This window comes from Thamnophis sirtalis, unplaced genomic scaffold, assembly GCF_051295495.1.
Source record: "Thamnophis sirtalis isolate CommonGarterSnake01/CBP01778 unplaced genomic scaffold, rThaSir2_p1.2 scaffold_8, whole genome shotgun sequence".
Taxonomy (NCBI): domain Eukaryota; kingdom Metazoa; phylum Chordata; class Lepidosauria; order Squamata; family Natricidae; genus Thamnophis; species Thamnophis sirtalis.
Genome location: NW_028261388.1, coordinates 1575886 through 1588565, shown reverse-complemented (window position 1 = coordinate 1588565; position 12680 = coordinate 1575886).

Below are 12680 nucleotides of genomic sequence, written 5' to 3'. Positions count from 1 at the left end.
AATCAGAAAGGTTGGTGGTTTAGATCCCACAGATTAGGCCTCCTCCGAATTCCATCCGCCGGCCAGTGTCGACTGGCGACTACCCGGAGGAGAGCCTTCTCTGTGGCTGCTCCGACCCTCTGGAACGAACTCCCCGTGGAGATTCGAACCCTCACCACCCTCCAGGCCTTCCACACAGCCCTTAAAACCTGGCTGTTCCGACAGGCCTGGGGCTAAAGAGCCTCGAATTGGTATGGCTGTTGTGTTTTAATCATACATTGTTTTTTATGTCGTTTTAAATTCTTGTTTGTATCCCACTACCCTGGTTGAGTTGTGAGCCGCCCTGAGTCCCCTTCGGGGAAAAGGGCGGCATATAAATAAAAATCAACATTCAACAACATTCAAATCCCTAGCACTACGTAACGGAGTGAGCTCCCCGTTCCTTGTCCCAGCTTCTGCCAACCTAGCAGTTCGAAAGCAGGTAAAAATGCAAGTAGAAAAACAGGAACCAGCTTTGGTGGGAAGGGAACAGCATTCCGTGCGGCTTCGGCGTTGAGTCATGCCGGCCACATGACCACGGAGACGTCTTTGGACAGCGCTGGCTCTTCGGCTTTGAAACGGAGATGAACACCGCCCCCTAGAGTCGGGAATGACTAGCACAGATGTGCAAGGGAACGTTTCCCTTAAGTCGAGGGCTATCTGTATAGTTTCAGACCCGTGGCTGTCCAATGTCTTCACCCACTGTGCAACATCTGGTGGCAAGTCATTCCACTGGTTAAGTCTTCTCACTGTCCGATGGGCTTGGATGTCATTTCTCTCTCTGTGTGTGTCTCTCTCTCTGTGAAGGCCCATGTTCTCTAGATCTGGTGGCCTCCTTCATCCCAGCAGGTTGTGGGTTCTTCTGACTTCAGGTTGCAAATGTCTGTGGAGATCCTCAACCATCCAAGGTCCCGGTTGTCCCACAGGTGCTTTTTTCAAGAGGCAACTGGACTTTCTTGTTTTTTCTTTGAAGACGTTTCACTCCTCATCCAAGAAGCTTCTTCAGCTCTGACTGGATGGTGGAGGATGGAAGGATTGATTCTCCTTGCAGACAGCTGGTCCTTTGCCTCCTTTGAGAGGGTCCTTGAGGCCACTTGGAGGTTTTATCTGTGTCCTCAGAGTCCCCTGAGTGGTGCAAATGGTTCCTGTAGCCTGCAATTTTCTCTCTCTGGAAATCCACTCCTTCTCCCACCCAATTCCAAGGGTCTTCACCCCAAATTGTGTAGCTCAAAGTCTGTAGAGATTCTCCGTCATCCAGATCATGGTTGTCCCAAAGGGGCTTTTTCAGGAGGCAACTGGACTTTCTGTTTTTTTCCATTCTTTCTTTTCCATTCTTTCTTTTCCATTCTTTCTTTTTCTTTCTTTTTCTTTTTCTTTTTCTTTCTTTTTGTTTTTTGTTTTTTCTTTCTTTTTTCTTTTTTCTTTCTTTCTTTCCTTTCTTTCCTCCTTCTGTCCCCCTCTTTTCTTTCTTTCCTTGTTTCTTTCCTTCCTTCTTTCCTTTCCTTCCTTCCTTCTTTCCTTCCTTCCTTCCTCCCTCTCCTCTTTCTTTCTCCTCCCTCCCTCTTTTCTTTCTTTCTGTCTTTCTTTCTTTCTTTCCTTCCTTCCTTCCTTCCTTTCCTTCCTTCCTTCCTACTAACTGAACCCCTGCAGTGATTCACTTCACAACCTTTGGGGGTCAAGGCAAGTCGTAAAACGGGACAGAACTGACAACACATTTCTCACTTAGCAACCTACATTCCGGGCTCGCTTGCGGCCGTAAGCTGAGGACCGCGCCCGTCCTACGGTGGCTTTGGGAGGTCTCCAGGAGCCGAGTGATGTTGCCTCCATCAACTTCAGGGGAGTCTTTTTTAAAAACTTCACTAAATGTAGAGGATTTTTATAACGGGGGAAAAGCCACTGACTTTTTGATATTAACAAAAGCCAAGATGCAATTCATCAGTGTCAAAAAAAAACACCTCTTACCCGTCACGCTGGCTGTGTAAGAACACGTTTAACCACGTCCGTTAACAACGAACAAGCAAAGGTGGAATCTTGCCCAGCGGAGTCGACTTTAACCTGGGGGTTAATTTTCCAGGGATTCTGCTCAGGGTTTTGGGCCAGGAATCGTGTTGCGCCCCCCCCCTTCCCCCCAACATGGTGTAATTCCAGGGCTGGGGGTGTTGCGTTGTGTGAAGGCAAGTCCTCCCTTGCAGGAGTTGAGGGGTCCTTGATGCCCTCTGAGCTGGGTTGGATTCTTGCAGGCGTTTCATGACCCAACTAGGGAACGTCATCAGTGCTGGAAGGGAGTGGGGGTTTGTGGGGAGGAGGAGGAGGAAGAAGAGGTGGAGGAAGACTGTGGTTCTCTATTAGCTGGTGTTTTCTTGCAGACGTTTCATTACCCAGCAGTATAATATCATCAATGTTAGAAGGAAATGGGGTTTGCACGGAGGAGGAGGAGGAGGAGGAGGAGGAGGAGGAGGAGGAGGAGGAGGAGGAGGAGGAGGAGGAGGACGATGACTGTGGGGTCCTTGGTGACCTCTGAGATTGGTTGTTTTCTTGCAGACGTTTCATGACCCAAGTAGGGAACATCATCAGTGCTACAAGGGAAAGGAGGAGGAGGAGGAGGAGGAGTGTGGGGTCCCTGCCGCTCTCCGAGCTTGGTTGTTTTCTTGCAGACATTTCGTAACCCAACTAGGTAACATCATCAGTGTTAGAAGGAAGTTGGGTCTGCAGGGAGGAAGAGGAAGACGGTCCCTGCCAACCTCCCTCCCTTCTAGCACTGATGATGTTATCTAGTTGGGTCATGAAATGTCTGCAAGAAAACCACCAAGCTCAGAGAGCCCCAAGGACTCCACAGTCCTCCTCTTCTTCTTCCTCCTCCTCTTCTTCTAGTCCCGCCTTAGGCATGAAAGCCAATTGGATGACTCTGCGCCAATCACCAGGAGACGGGGAGTTCTCGTTCTATTTGTTGTGGATAAAACAGGAGGAGGAAGGGTTAATAGGTATGTTTGTCACCTTGAATTATTTGTATAAATAATAAAAGCAGGATACAAAGAACTGAATCCGTTGGATGAAATCATTGTGGATGTGATGTGGCTCATTTTTTATGGGCACTTTTGACCCCCAAAAGATGCAGATTTGAGGCTCAGGCAGCCCATTTCTTGGATATATTTTTTTCTGCCCAGAAAAATGCAGATATTTTGTGCTTCTGTGCACAAGTCCGAAGAAGCCGACAATAACTTCTGATGCAATCAGACCCACAACCTTCCCGCTCCTGGGCGGCCCAGCAGAAATGGAAAAGTCCTTTGAGATCCTTTTATGCAGCTCTTGCAGATATCTGGAGGTGACCAGCGAGGCCAGCCGAGAAGAGGAGGAGAGGAGTGAATAATTTAACGTGTCGTGGCACAACAGAGAATCACAGCTAGGAAACCGGCTAATAAAAGGAGCCCTCGCACCAACGTTCATTGGAATTTTTTTAAAAAGAGAAAGTGGGGGGGGGGACGACTCTTTTGCTGTTTTTTAAAAGCCAAATGGGTTTTCAAGGCAACATTCCTTGACCTAGGTGGACTTCGACTCCCAGAATTCCCTAGATATGAGAGAGAGAGAGAGGAGAGAGAGAGAGAGAGAGAGAGAGAGAGAGAGAGAGAGAGAGAGAGAGAGAGAGAGAGAGAGAGAGAGAGAGATTAGATATAAATGAGAGATGATAGAAGAAAGAGATGGGTGGATGATGGATAAGAGAGGAGAGAGAGAGACTGACTGACAGATAGATAGACAGACTGATAGATAGATTAGATATAAATGAGAGATGATAGAAGAAAGAGATGGATGGATGATGGATAAGAGAGGAGAGAGAGAGAGAGACTGACAGACAGACAGACAGACAGACAGATAGACAGACAGACAGACAGACAGACTGAAAGATGAGAGAGAGACTGACAGACAGATAGATAGATAGACTGATAGATAGAGAGATAGATTAGATATAAATGAGATGATAGAAGAAAGAGGGATGGATGATGGATAAGAGAGGAGAGAGAGAGAAACTGATAAATGATAGAGACTGATAGATGAGAGAGAGAGAGAGAGAGACTGTTAGATGAGAGAGAGATGAGAGATGATAGATGATTGATAGACAAAGAGACTGATAAATTGATAGATGATAGCTAGATAGAGAGATTGATAGATAGACTGATAGAGACAGAGATAGATAGATGATAGATAGATAGATAGATAGATAGATAGATAGATAGATAGATAGATAAATAGATAGACAGACAGACAGACAGACAGATGATAGATATAGATAGACTGATAGATAATAGATGAGAGAGAGATAGACATAGATTAGAGAGAGAGACTGATAGACAGACAGACAGACAGATGATAGAGAGGGAGGGAGAGAGGGAGAGAGAGATGAGATAATAGGAAATGAAAGATGAGTCGATGAGGAGAGGGAGAGAGGTCATCAGATCAATTCTTGCTGCTTACACATTTTTAATCCAAGAGAGTCTATCTCCAACCTTGTCCTTCAAGTCTTCCAAGGGTGCATCCATCACTACTATCACCGAGTGCCTCTGCCTTGCTATGGTCTCCTTCTTCTCCTCCTTCTCTTTCCTTCCAGCTTTCCCAGAACTATGGATCCCTCAAGAGGCTGGGTCATTGCATCGATCAATTGATTAATTGATTGATTGAGTGCCCTCAAACTCAAAATCAGTGGTCATCTAGCCAGTGCATAGATCTCCTCCCTGAAGACCTCACCTCAACATGGTCCTTCACCTTACCCAAGGGTGGTTGAGACTTTCTCCTGACTGCTGGCCATCCTCTTCCTCTCCTTCCATCTTCCTCAGGATTAGAGCTGAAATAGACAAATCCGTGTTTGTTTGTTTTTTAAATGATGAGTGAATTCCATGCCTTCAAGTCAAGGTCAACTCCTTGAGGAGAACCCAGGTAGACGTTCTCCCCTGATGATCTGTGCCCAGCTTGGTCCTTCAGCTCTTTGGCCCCACCTGGCTTGGCAAAGCCATCTCATCTGGCGCCTTGGCAGCTGCGATGGAGACTCGCTTGGTCTTTCTGATGAGAGGGTGACAGCCAGAACCTCGGCTTCGTAGCAGGAGATATTCACAAAGTCACATCCGATCTGGTCCTGAGGCAGATTAGCATTCATGGAGGGAACCTTCAGATTACGAGGTGTTTACACAGAAGACGAGGCAGCAGAGACCACAAGGGCATCCAAAGAAATGTGGCGTGGAAGCTAAATCTTCCGAAGGGGAGTCCACTTTTAGGCATTAAATCTTGTCCTAAATCACTCACGCTTACCTCTGCAGAATGTCTTCTTCTCTTATAGCCGCATTTCCCAATCTTGGCAAGCTTGAAGATGGGTGGACTTCAAGTCCCAGAATTCTACTGGCTGGGGAATTCTGGGGAGTTGACGTCCACCCGTCTTCAAGTATAATGGCTGGGGAGTTCTGGGAGTTGAAGTCCACCCATCTTGAAGCATAATGGCTGGGGAATTCTGGGAGTTGAAGTCCATCCATCTTGAAGCATAATGGCTGGGGAGTTCTGGGAGTTGAAGTCCATCCATCTTGAAGCATAATGGCTGAGGGATTCTGGGAGTTCAAGTCCATCCATCTTGAAGCATAATGGCTGGGGAATTCTGGGAGTTGAAGTCCATCCATCTTGAAGCATAATGGCTGGGGAATTCTGGGAGTTGAAGTCCACCCATCTTGAAGCATAATGGCTGAGGGATTCTGGGAGTTGAAGTCCATCCATCCTGAAGCATTATGGCTGAGGGATTCTGGGAGTTGAAGTCCATCCATCTTGAAGCATAATGGCTGGGGAATTCTGGGAGTTGAAGTCCACCCATCTTGAAGTATAATGGCTGGGGAATTCTGGGAGTTGAAGTCCATCCATCCTGAAGCATTATGGCTGAGGGATTCTGGGAGTTGAAGTCCATCCATCCTGAAGCATAATGGCTGAGGGATTCTGGGAGTTGAAGTCCATCCATCTTGAAGCATAATGGCTGAGGGATTCTGGGAGTTGACGTCCACCCACTTGAAGCATAATGGCTGGGGAATTCTGGGAGTTGAAGTCCATCCATCCTGAAGCATGATGGCTGGGGAATTCTGGGAGTTGAAGTCCATCCATCCTGAAGCATAATGGCTGAGGGATTCTGGGAGTTGAAGTCCACCCATCTTGAAGCATAATGGCTGGGGCATTCTGGAATTGAAGTCCACAGGTCTTAACCTTGCCAAAGTTGAGAAATACTGTTCATGAATGCAGAGTCCTTGACTTACAAGACATTCATTGAGTGACGGTTCAAAGGTATAACGGCCCTGAAAAAGGGACTATTGACCTGACCTCGCAGTTACGACCGTTGCAGTATCCCCATGGCCACGTGATCAACTGGCATGTACTTATAACAGTTGCAGCATCCCAGGTCGCCCTTCGCAATCTCCACAGCTGGTTTTTGACAAGTAAAATCAAAGGGGGAGGGGGAACAGGATTTATTCAAGGACCTCATGATTCACTTAACGACTGCAGCGATCCACTTAACAACCCTGGCATAAAGGTCATACAATCGGGAACGGCTCCCTTAACAATCGCCTCACTTTAGCCACTGAAATTCTTTTCCCATTTGTGCTCCCAAGTGGAGGACAATCGTAAAATGCAAAACAGGCTCCAATCTGTTTTCTTTCCACTCTTGTCATAAAAATTAGCACATCTGCTTTCTCCCCCCCCCCGTCCCTCCCCCTCTTCCTTTCAGCAGCTTTGCTGGGAGTTGGTGATAAATTATGGAGAGAAATCAAACGAGAAACGTGGGCCTGAATGTTTGATATCTGGCTGTGTAATAGATCGGGATTAATTTTATTTTCATTTATTATAAATGCCCAGCTCTTGAGCAATGAAGATAGCTCTTTTGCATCCCTGCTTTATCTATCCATCACAGGTTACTTAGAGGCCTCCGTTCCACTGATAATAAACCACTGAAAATAAAGGTGTTTTCCACCCAAGCATCACCGTCAGCAGAGGCCATCAAAGGGAGGTTTGAGAAAGTTTGGAAGAAGAAGAAGAAGAAGGAGAAGGAGAAGGAGAAGGAGAAGGAGAAGGAGAAGAAGAGGAGGAGGAGGAGGAGGAGGAGAAGGAAAGAAAGAAAGAAAGAAAGAAAGAAAGAAAGAAAGAAAGAAAGAAAGAAAGAAAGAAGGAGGAAGAGGGTAAGGGGAGGGGGAGGAGAAGGGGGAGGGGGCAGGAGGATGAAGGGGAGGGGCAGGGGCAGGGGAGTAGGGGAGGAGGAGGAAAATAGGAAGAGGAAGGGGAAGAGGAAGAAGAAGAGTAGAAGAGGAGAAGAAGAAGAAAGAAGAGGAGGAGGAGGAAAATAGGAAGAGAAAGTAGAGGAGGAGGAAGAGAAGGAACAAGAGGAAGAGGAAGAGGAAGAAAGAAGACAGAAGAAAGAAGTAGAAAGATAGGAGGAGGAGAGGAAGAAGAGGAAGAAGAAAGAAGAGGAGGACAAGGAGGAGGAAAATAGGAAGAGGAAGGGGAAGAGGAAGGAAGAAGAGTAGAAGAGTAGAAGAGGAGGAAGAGGAAGAAGAAGAAAGAAGAGAAGGAGGAGGAAAATAGGAAGAGAAAGTAGAGGAGGAGGAGGAAGAGAAGGAACAAGAGGAAGAGGAAGAGGAAGAAGAAGAAAGAAGACATAGAAGAAAGAAGTAGAAAGATAGGAGGAGGAGAGGAAGAAGAGGAAGAAGAAAGAAGAGGAGACGAGGAGGAGGAAAATAGGAAGGGGAAGAGGAAGAAGAAGAGTAGAAGAGGTGGAGGAGGAAATAGGGAAGCGGAAAAGGAGAAGGAGAAGGAGAAGGAGAAAGGAGAAGGAGAAGGAGAAGGAGAAGAAGGAGAAGGAGAAGAATAAGAAGGAAGAAGAAGAAGAAGAAGAAGAAGAAAGAAGAAGAAGAAGAAGAAGAAGAAAGAAGAAGATGATGATGATGATGATGATGCTGGCAGCAACCTGTATCAACCACATATGCCAATCAATGATATTTGTGATACATTTTAAATGTTCAGTTGGCTGAGTTTTTTGTCTAATGAATAAAAGAGATGATGGTGATGATGATGATGGTGGTGGTGATGGTGGTGGTGATAGTAGTAGTAGTAGTAGTAGTAGTAGTAATAGTAATAGTAATGGTAATAGTAATAGTAATAGTAATAGTAATGAATAAAAAGGCTTAGTTTTCCAGCAGAAGTCATTCTACCTACAGAATCTTAAGGAATTTCCTGAAACTGAACTCATTCCTCAGCCTGCCTCCTCCTGGCCTCGGGAAGAGACCTCGCTGGGATGCTGCAATCAATCCTAAATAACTTTACTCAGAAATAAATTCTTCCCTGAGTGACGATGGTCCAAATATCAGTTGAAAACCTACGGCCGCATTGGATAATTTGCTCCATTCCATACGGGCCACCTGGACTCTGAAAACATTCCTTTTTCAGACAGCTTCCCAGTCGTTTTTATTTTTCCATTTGGTTTTGTTCTGTAGCCTTTTGAATCTATTTTCTGGAGGGAAATGTTGACAGTGATGGCTTTGCTTCTTTCAGGATGGAAGAGAGAAATCAAAACAGTGTTTCTCAATTTTGGGGAGTTTAAAAAGCCGGCTGGGGAATTCTGGGGTACGACCTCGGCCTCTGAAATTCTCAAAACCCCACGTAGCAATAATAGCAATAACAGTAGACTTATATACCGCTTCATAGGCCTTTCAGGCCTCTCTAAGCGGTTTACAGAGTCAGCATATTGCCCCCAACAACAATCCGGGTCCTCATTTTACTCACCTCGGAAGGATGGAAGGCTGAGTCACCCTGAGCCGGTGAGATTTGAACTGCTGAACTGCTGATCTAGCAGTCAGCCTGCAGTGCTGCATTTAACCACTGCGCCACCTTGGCTCGTAGCATCTCCGGATGGATGAAAAGAAGAGCACAAACATTTCTTTTCTTCCTTTGAATGATTTTTTTAATTTTATTTCCTTGCTTTGCAACTTTGAAGAGATACGCAGAAAATCCAGGAAGGAAAAGAAAACAGAAAAGGGGATATATTTTTTTCCCTGAAAAAAGAAATAAATAAATACTTGAGATTTATCATCCGATGGTGGAAAAGAATAATTGGAATTCATCCACTGTAAAAATAAAAAAATAAAAAGAGGAAAGAAACCCAACTAACCTCTGGCAATATAAGGAACGCCGTTATGATTTGCTTAATGTGCAGGAAAATCAAAAGCCTGAGGATTTGTTCGCAGAGCTAACAGATGAGATTCACAGCCCCAGAGCTGAACTGGGGATTAAAAAAACACAATCGATGTATGCATATCATCATCATCATTATTTAACAACTCCATAATCCCTGGAGTCCGGGCAATTGAATGAAGCTAGCAGAATGTTTACTAGCCGGGTGCCTTTCCAGCTGCCAATGCGGAGTTTTGTTCAGCAGAGATATTGTTATCGTGCCCAGAGAGGTGTGTGTTCTGTTAAGATACAGCCTGTTGTGCCTTAAAATGGCTTCTACTGTACTGCCTTAAAATGGCTTCTGCTGTACAGTGCGGTGGAGTTGCCATGGTAACGGATTCGCAGTCCTCCACAAGGGGGCTCCCTCTGGTGAGGGGGAAAATCCAACCTTAGAAATTACTTTTGGTCCGGACATTTTTCCCCCCTATAAATAAATATCTGAGCAATGCCAGGTGATCACCTAGTTACAAATAAACATCGTCCTAAACGCACGATGTTAATTGAGCCAGAATTCCCTTGGCTAAGCAAGGGCGGTCGCTAAGTGAGTCACGCCCGATCTTACCAACCTGTTTGTCATGGCTCTGAAGCGAACCACAGCAGTTGCTAAGTGAATCTTGAAGTCGTTAAGCGAATCCATCTTCCCCATTGACTTGGCTTGTCAGTAGCCGCCTGGGAAGGCTGTAAACGCAAATCACATGACCCCCCCCCTCAGAACAGGGCACGCCGCCATAAATACGAACCGGTTGTCAAGGATCCGAATTCTGATCGTGTGACTTTGTAACCAGGGAGACAGTCGTAAGTAAGAGGACTGGTTGTGAGTCATTTCTTTTTTCAGTGCTGCTGTAATGTCAAACGGTCAGTAAACAAATGGCCATAAGTTGAGGACTACTACCCATATAAGAAATGCAGAGAACTGAGCTAGTAGATGAGATGGTGAATGAACCCAGGTTCTGCACTGACAAGCAGTCCTCGACTTACGACCACAATCGAGCCCAACGTTTCTGTTGTTAAGTGAGACATCGGATAAGTGAGTTTCATTCCCCGCACCGTCTTGCCACCATCGTTAAGTGAATTCCTGAAGTTGTTTAAGTTAGTCACACGGTCGTTAAGTGAATCTGGCTCCTCCCATTGACTTTGCTCGTCAGATGGGGCTCACGTGACCCTGGGAGACTGCGGCCGTCATAAATACGAGTCGGTTGCCAAGCCTCTGAGTTTTGATCACATGACCACGGGGGTCCTGCAACGGTCGTAAGTGTGAAAAACTGCTGTTTTAACTTTGGTCACTAAAAGAATGGTCGTAAGTCCGGGGCTCCAGAACCTACCTGGAGTTTCTCTCTCCAGCCTTGGGCCAAACCGGTGAAGTGAACCCTATAAATTAAAACAAAACCAGGGAATAAAATTTACATCTGGGTCACGATGTCAGCAGAAGCTGCTCTGTGCTTCATGAAGGAGTTTTTTCCTCCCTCGCCTGGTTTTTCCCCCTCTTTTTTTATTGCTTTTTAAATTGCTTTTAATGCACATTTTTACGATGTTGTTCTTGATGGCAAAGACTGCCGAGCCGGATAAATTTGCTAAAATAAATCAAGAAGCAACGAGGAGACAATATCCAAGCAAGGTGAAAGCCCGTCACATTTCTTTCCCGGCTCCCAGGAAACCTGGTTTCCAACTCCAACTAACCTGGTTAAATCTGTGGTGCAGAGGTGGGTTCCTACCAGTTTGCACCTATTCGGTAGAACCGGTTCGTCAAATCTACCGAACCGGTTAGAAGAGGTTCCACCAGTGGACCCGGAAAGCAGGCCACACCTACAGAAGCGGTTCCAAAAAATTTTGAAACCCACCATTGATACACACACACACACACACACACACACAGACTCACACAGAGTGAGAAAGAGAACGAGAAAGAAAGGAAGAAAGAAATAAAGAAAAAAATAAAAAGAAAGAAAAAGTGAGAGAGAGATGAAAGAAAAAAGGAAAAAGGGACAGAGAGACAAAAGGAAGGAGAGAGAGAGAGAGAGAACACATGGCCGGCAGGCCACTCCCACCAGGTCACATGGCTGGCAAGCCACTCCCACAAAGGAGGCCACACCCACAGAGTCAGTTCGAAAAAAAATTGAAACCCACCATTGATACACACACACACACACACACACACACACACAGACTCACACAGAGAGAGAAAGAGAAAGAGAAAGAGAAAGAGAAAGAGAAAGAGAAAGAAAGGAAGAAAGAAATAAAGAAAAAAAGAAAAAAGAAAGAAAAAGTGAGAGAGAGATGAAAGAAAAAAAGGAAAAAGGGACAGAGAGACAAAAGGAAGGAAAGAGAGAGAGAGAACGAGAGAGAGAGAGAGAGAGAGAGAGAGAGAGAGAGAGAGAGAGAGAGAAAACACATGGCCGGCAGGCCACTCCCACCAGGTCACATGGCCGGCAAGCCACTCCCACAAAGGAGGCCACACCCACAGAGTCGGTTCAAAAAAAAATTGAAACCCACCATTGATACACACACACACACACACACACACACACACACTCACACAGAGAGAGAAAGAGAAAGAGAAAGAGAAAGAGAAAGGGAAGGGAAAGAGAAAGAGAAAGAGAAAGAAAGGAAGAAAGAAAAAAAGAAAAAAGAAAAAAGAAAGAAAAAGTGAGAGAGAGATGAAAGAAAAAAAGGAAAAAGGGACAGAGAGACAAAAGAAAGGAAAGAGAGAGAGAGAGAGAGAGAGAACACATGGCCGGCAGGCCACTCCCACCAGGTCACATGGCCGGCAAGCCACTCCCACAAAGGAGGCCACACCCACAGAGTCGGTTCGAAAAAATTTTGAAACCCACCACTGCTGTGGTGAGAACATAATTGGGCATTTTCCACGTGGATCGAAATGAGCCGGGAGTGACTCCCCCCGAAAAAAAAAAACCTGGATTCTTTAAAGAGCCATTTTAAAAAATGGGGGGGGGGGAAGGGAATTGTTTTTTTTTTTCCTCAAGTGAGGATTCGGCGGTTTGAATCCCCAGCGCCGTGTGATGGAGTGAGCTCCCCTGACTTGTCTCAGCTTCTGCCAACCTAGCGGTTTGAAAGCCCGTAAAAAATGCAAGGAGAAAAATAGGCACCACCCTTGGTAGGAAGGGAACGGCACTCTGTGCGCCTGACTAGCACAGGACTAGAACTCCCCGTCTCCTGGTGATTGGCCCAAAGTCACCCAGCTGGCTTCTCTGCCTGAGAGTTTATTCGCATGGAAAAATTTCTGCTGAATTCCTTCTAATTCCTGAATACAACCTTAACTGCAGGCCTGTGAATTCTCAGTTTGGCTTTTCTGAACCAAAGTTTGATTTCGGTTCAGTGAATATCTCCAAGTTTTACAAGCTGCAAACCTCATTTTTTTAAGTTGGCTTTTCCTGCACAATATCAAATTAGCTCCAGTTTATGTTTTG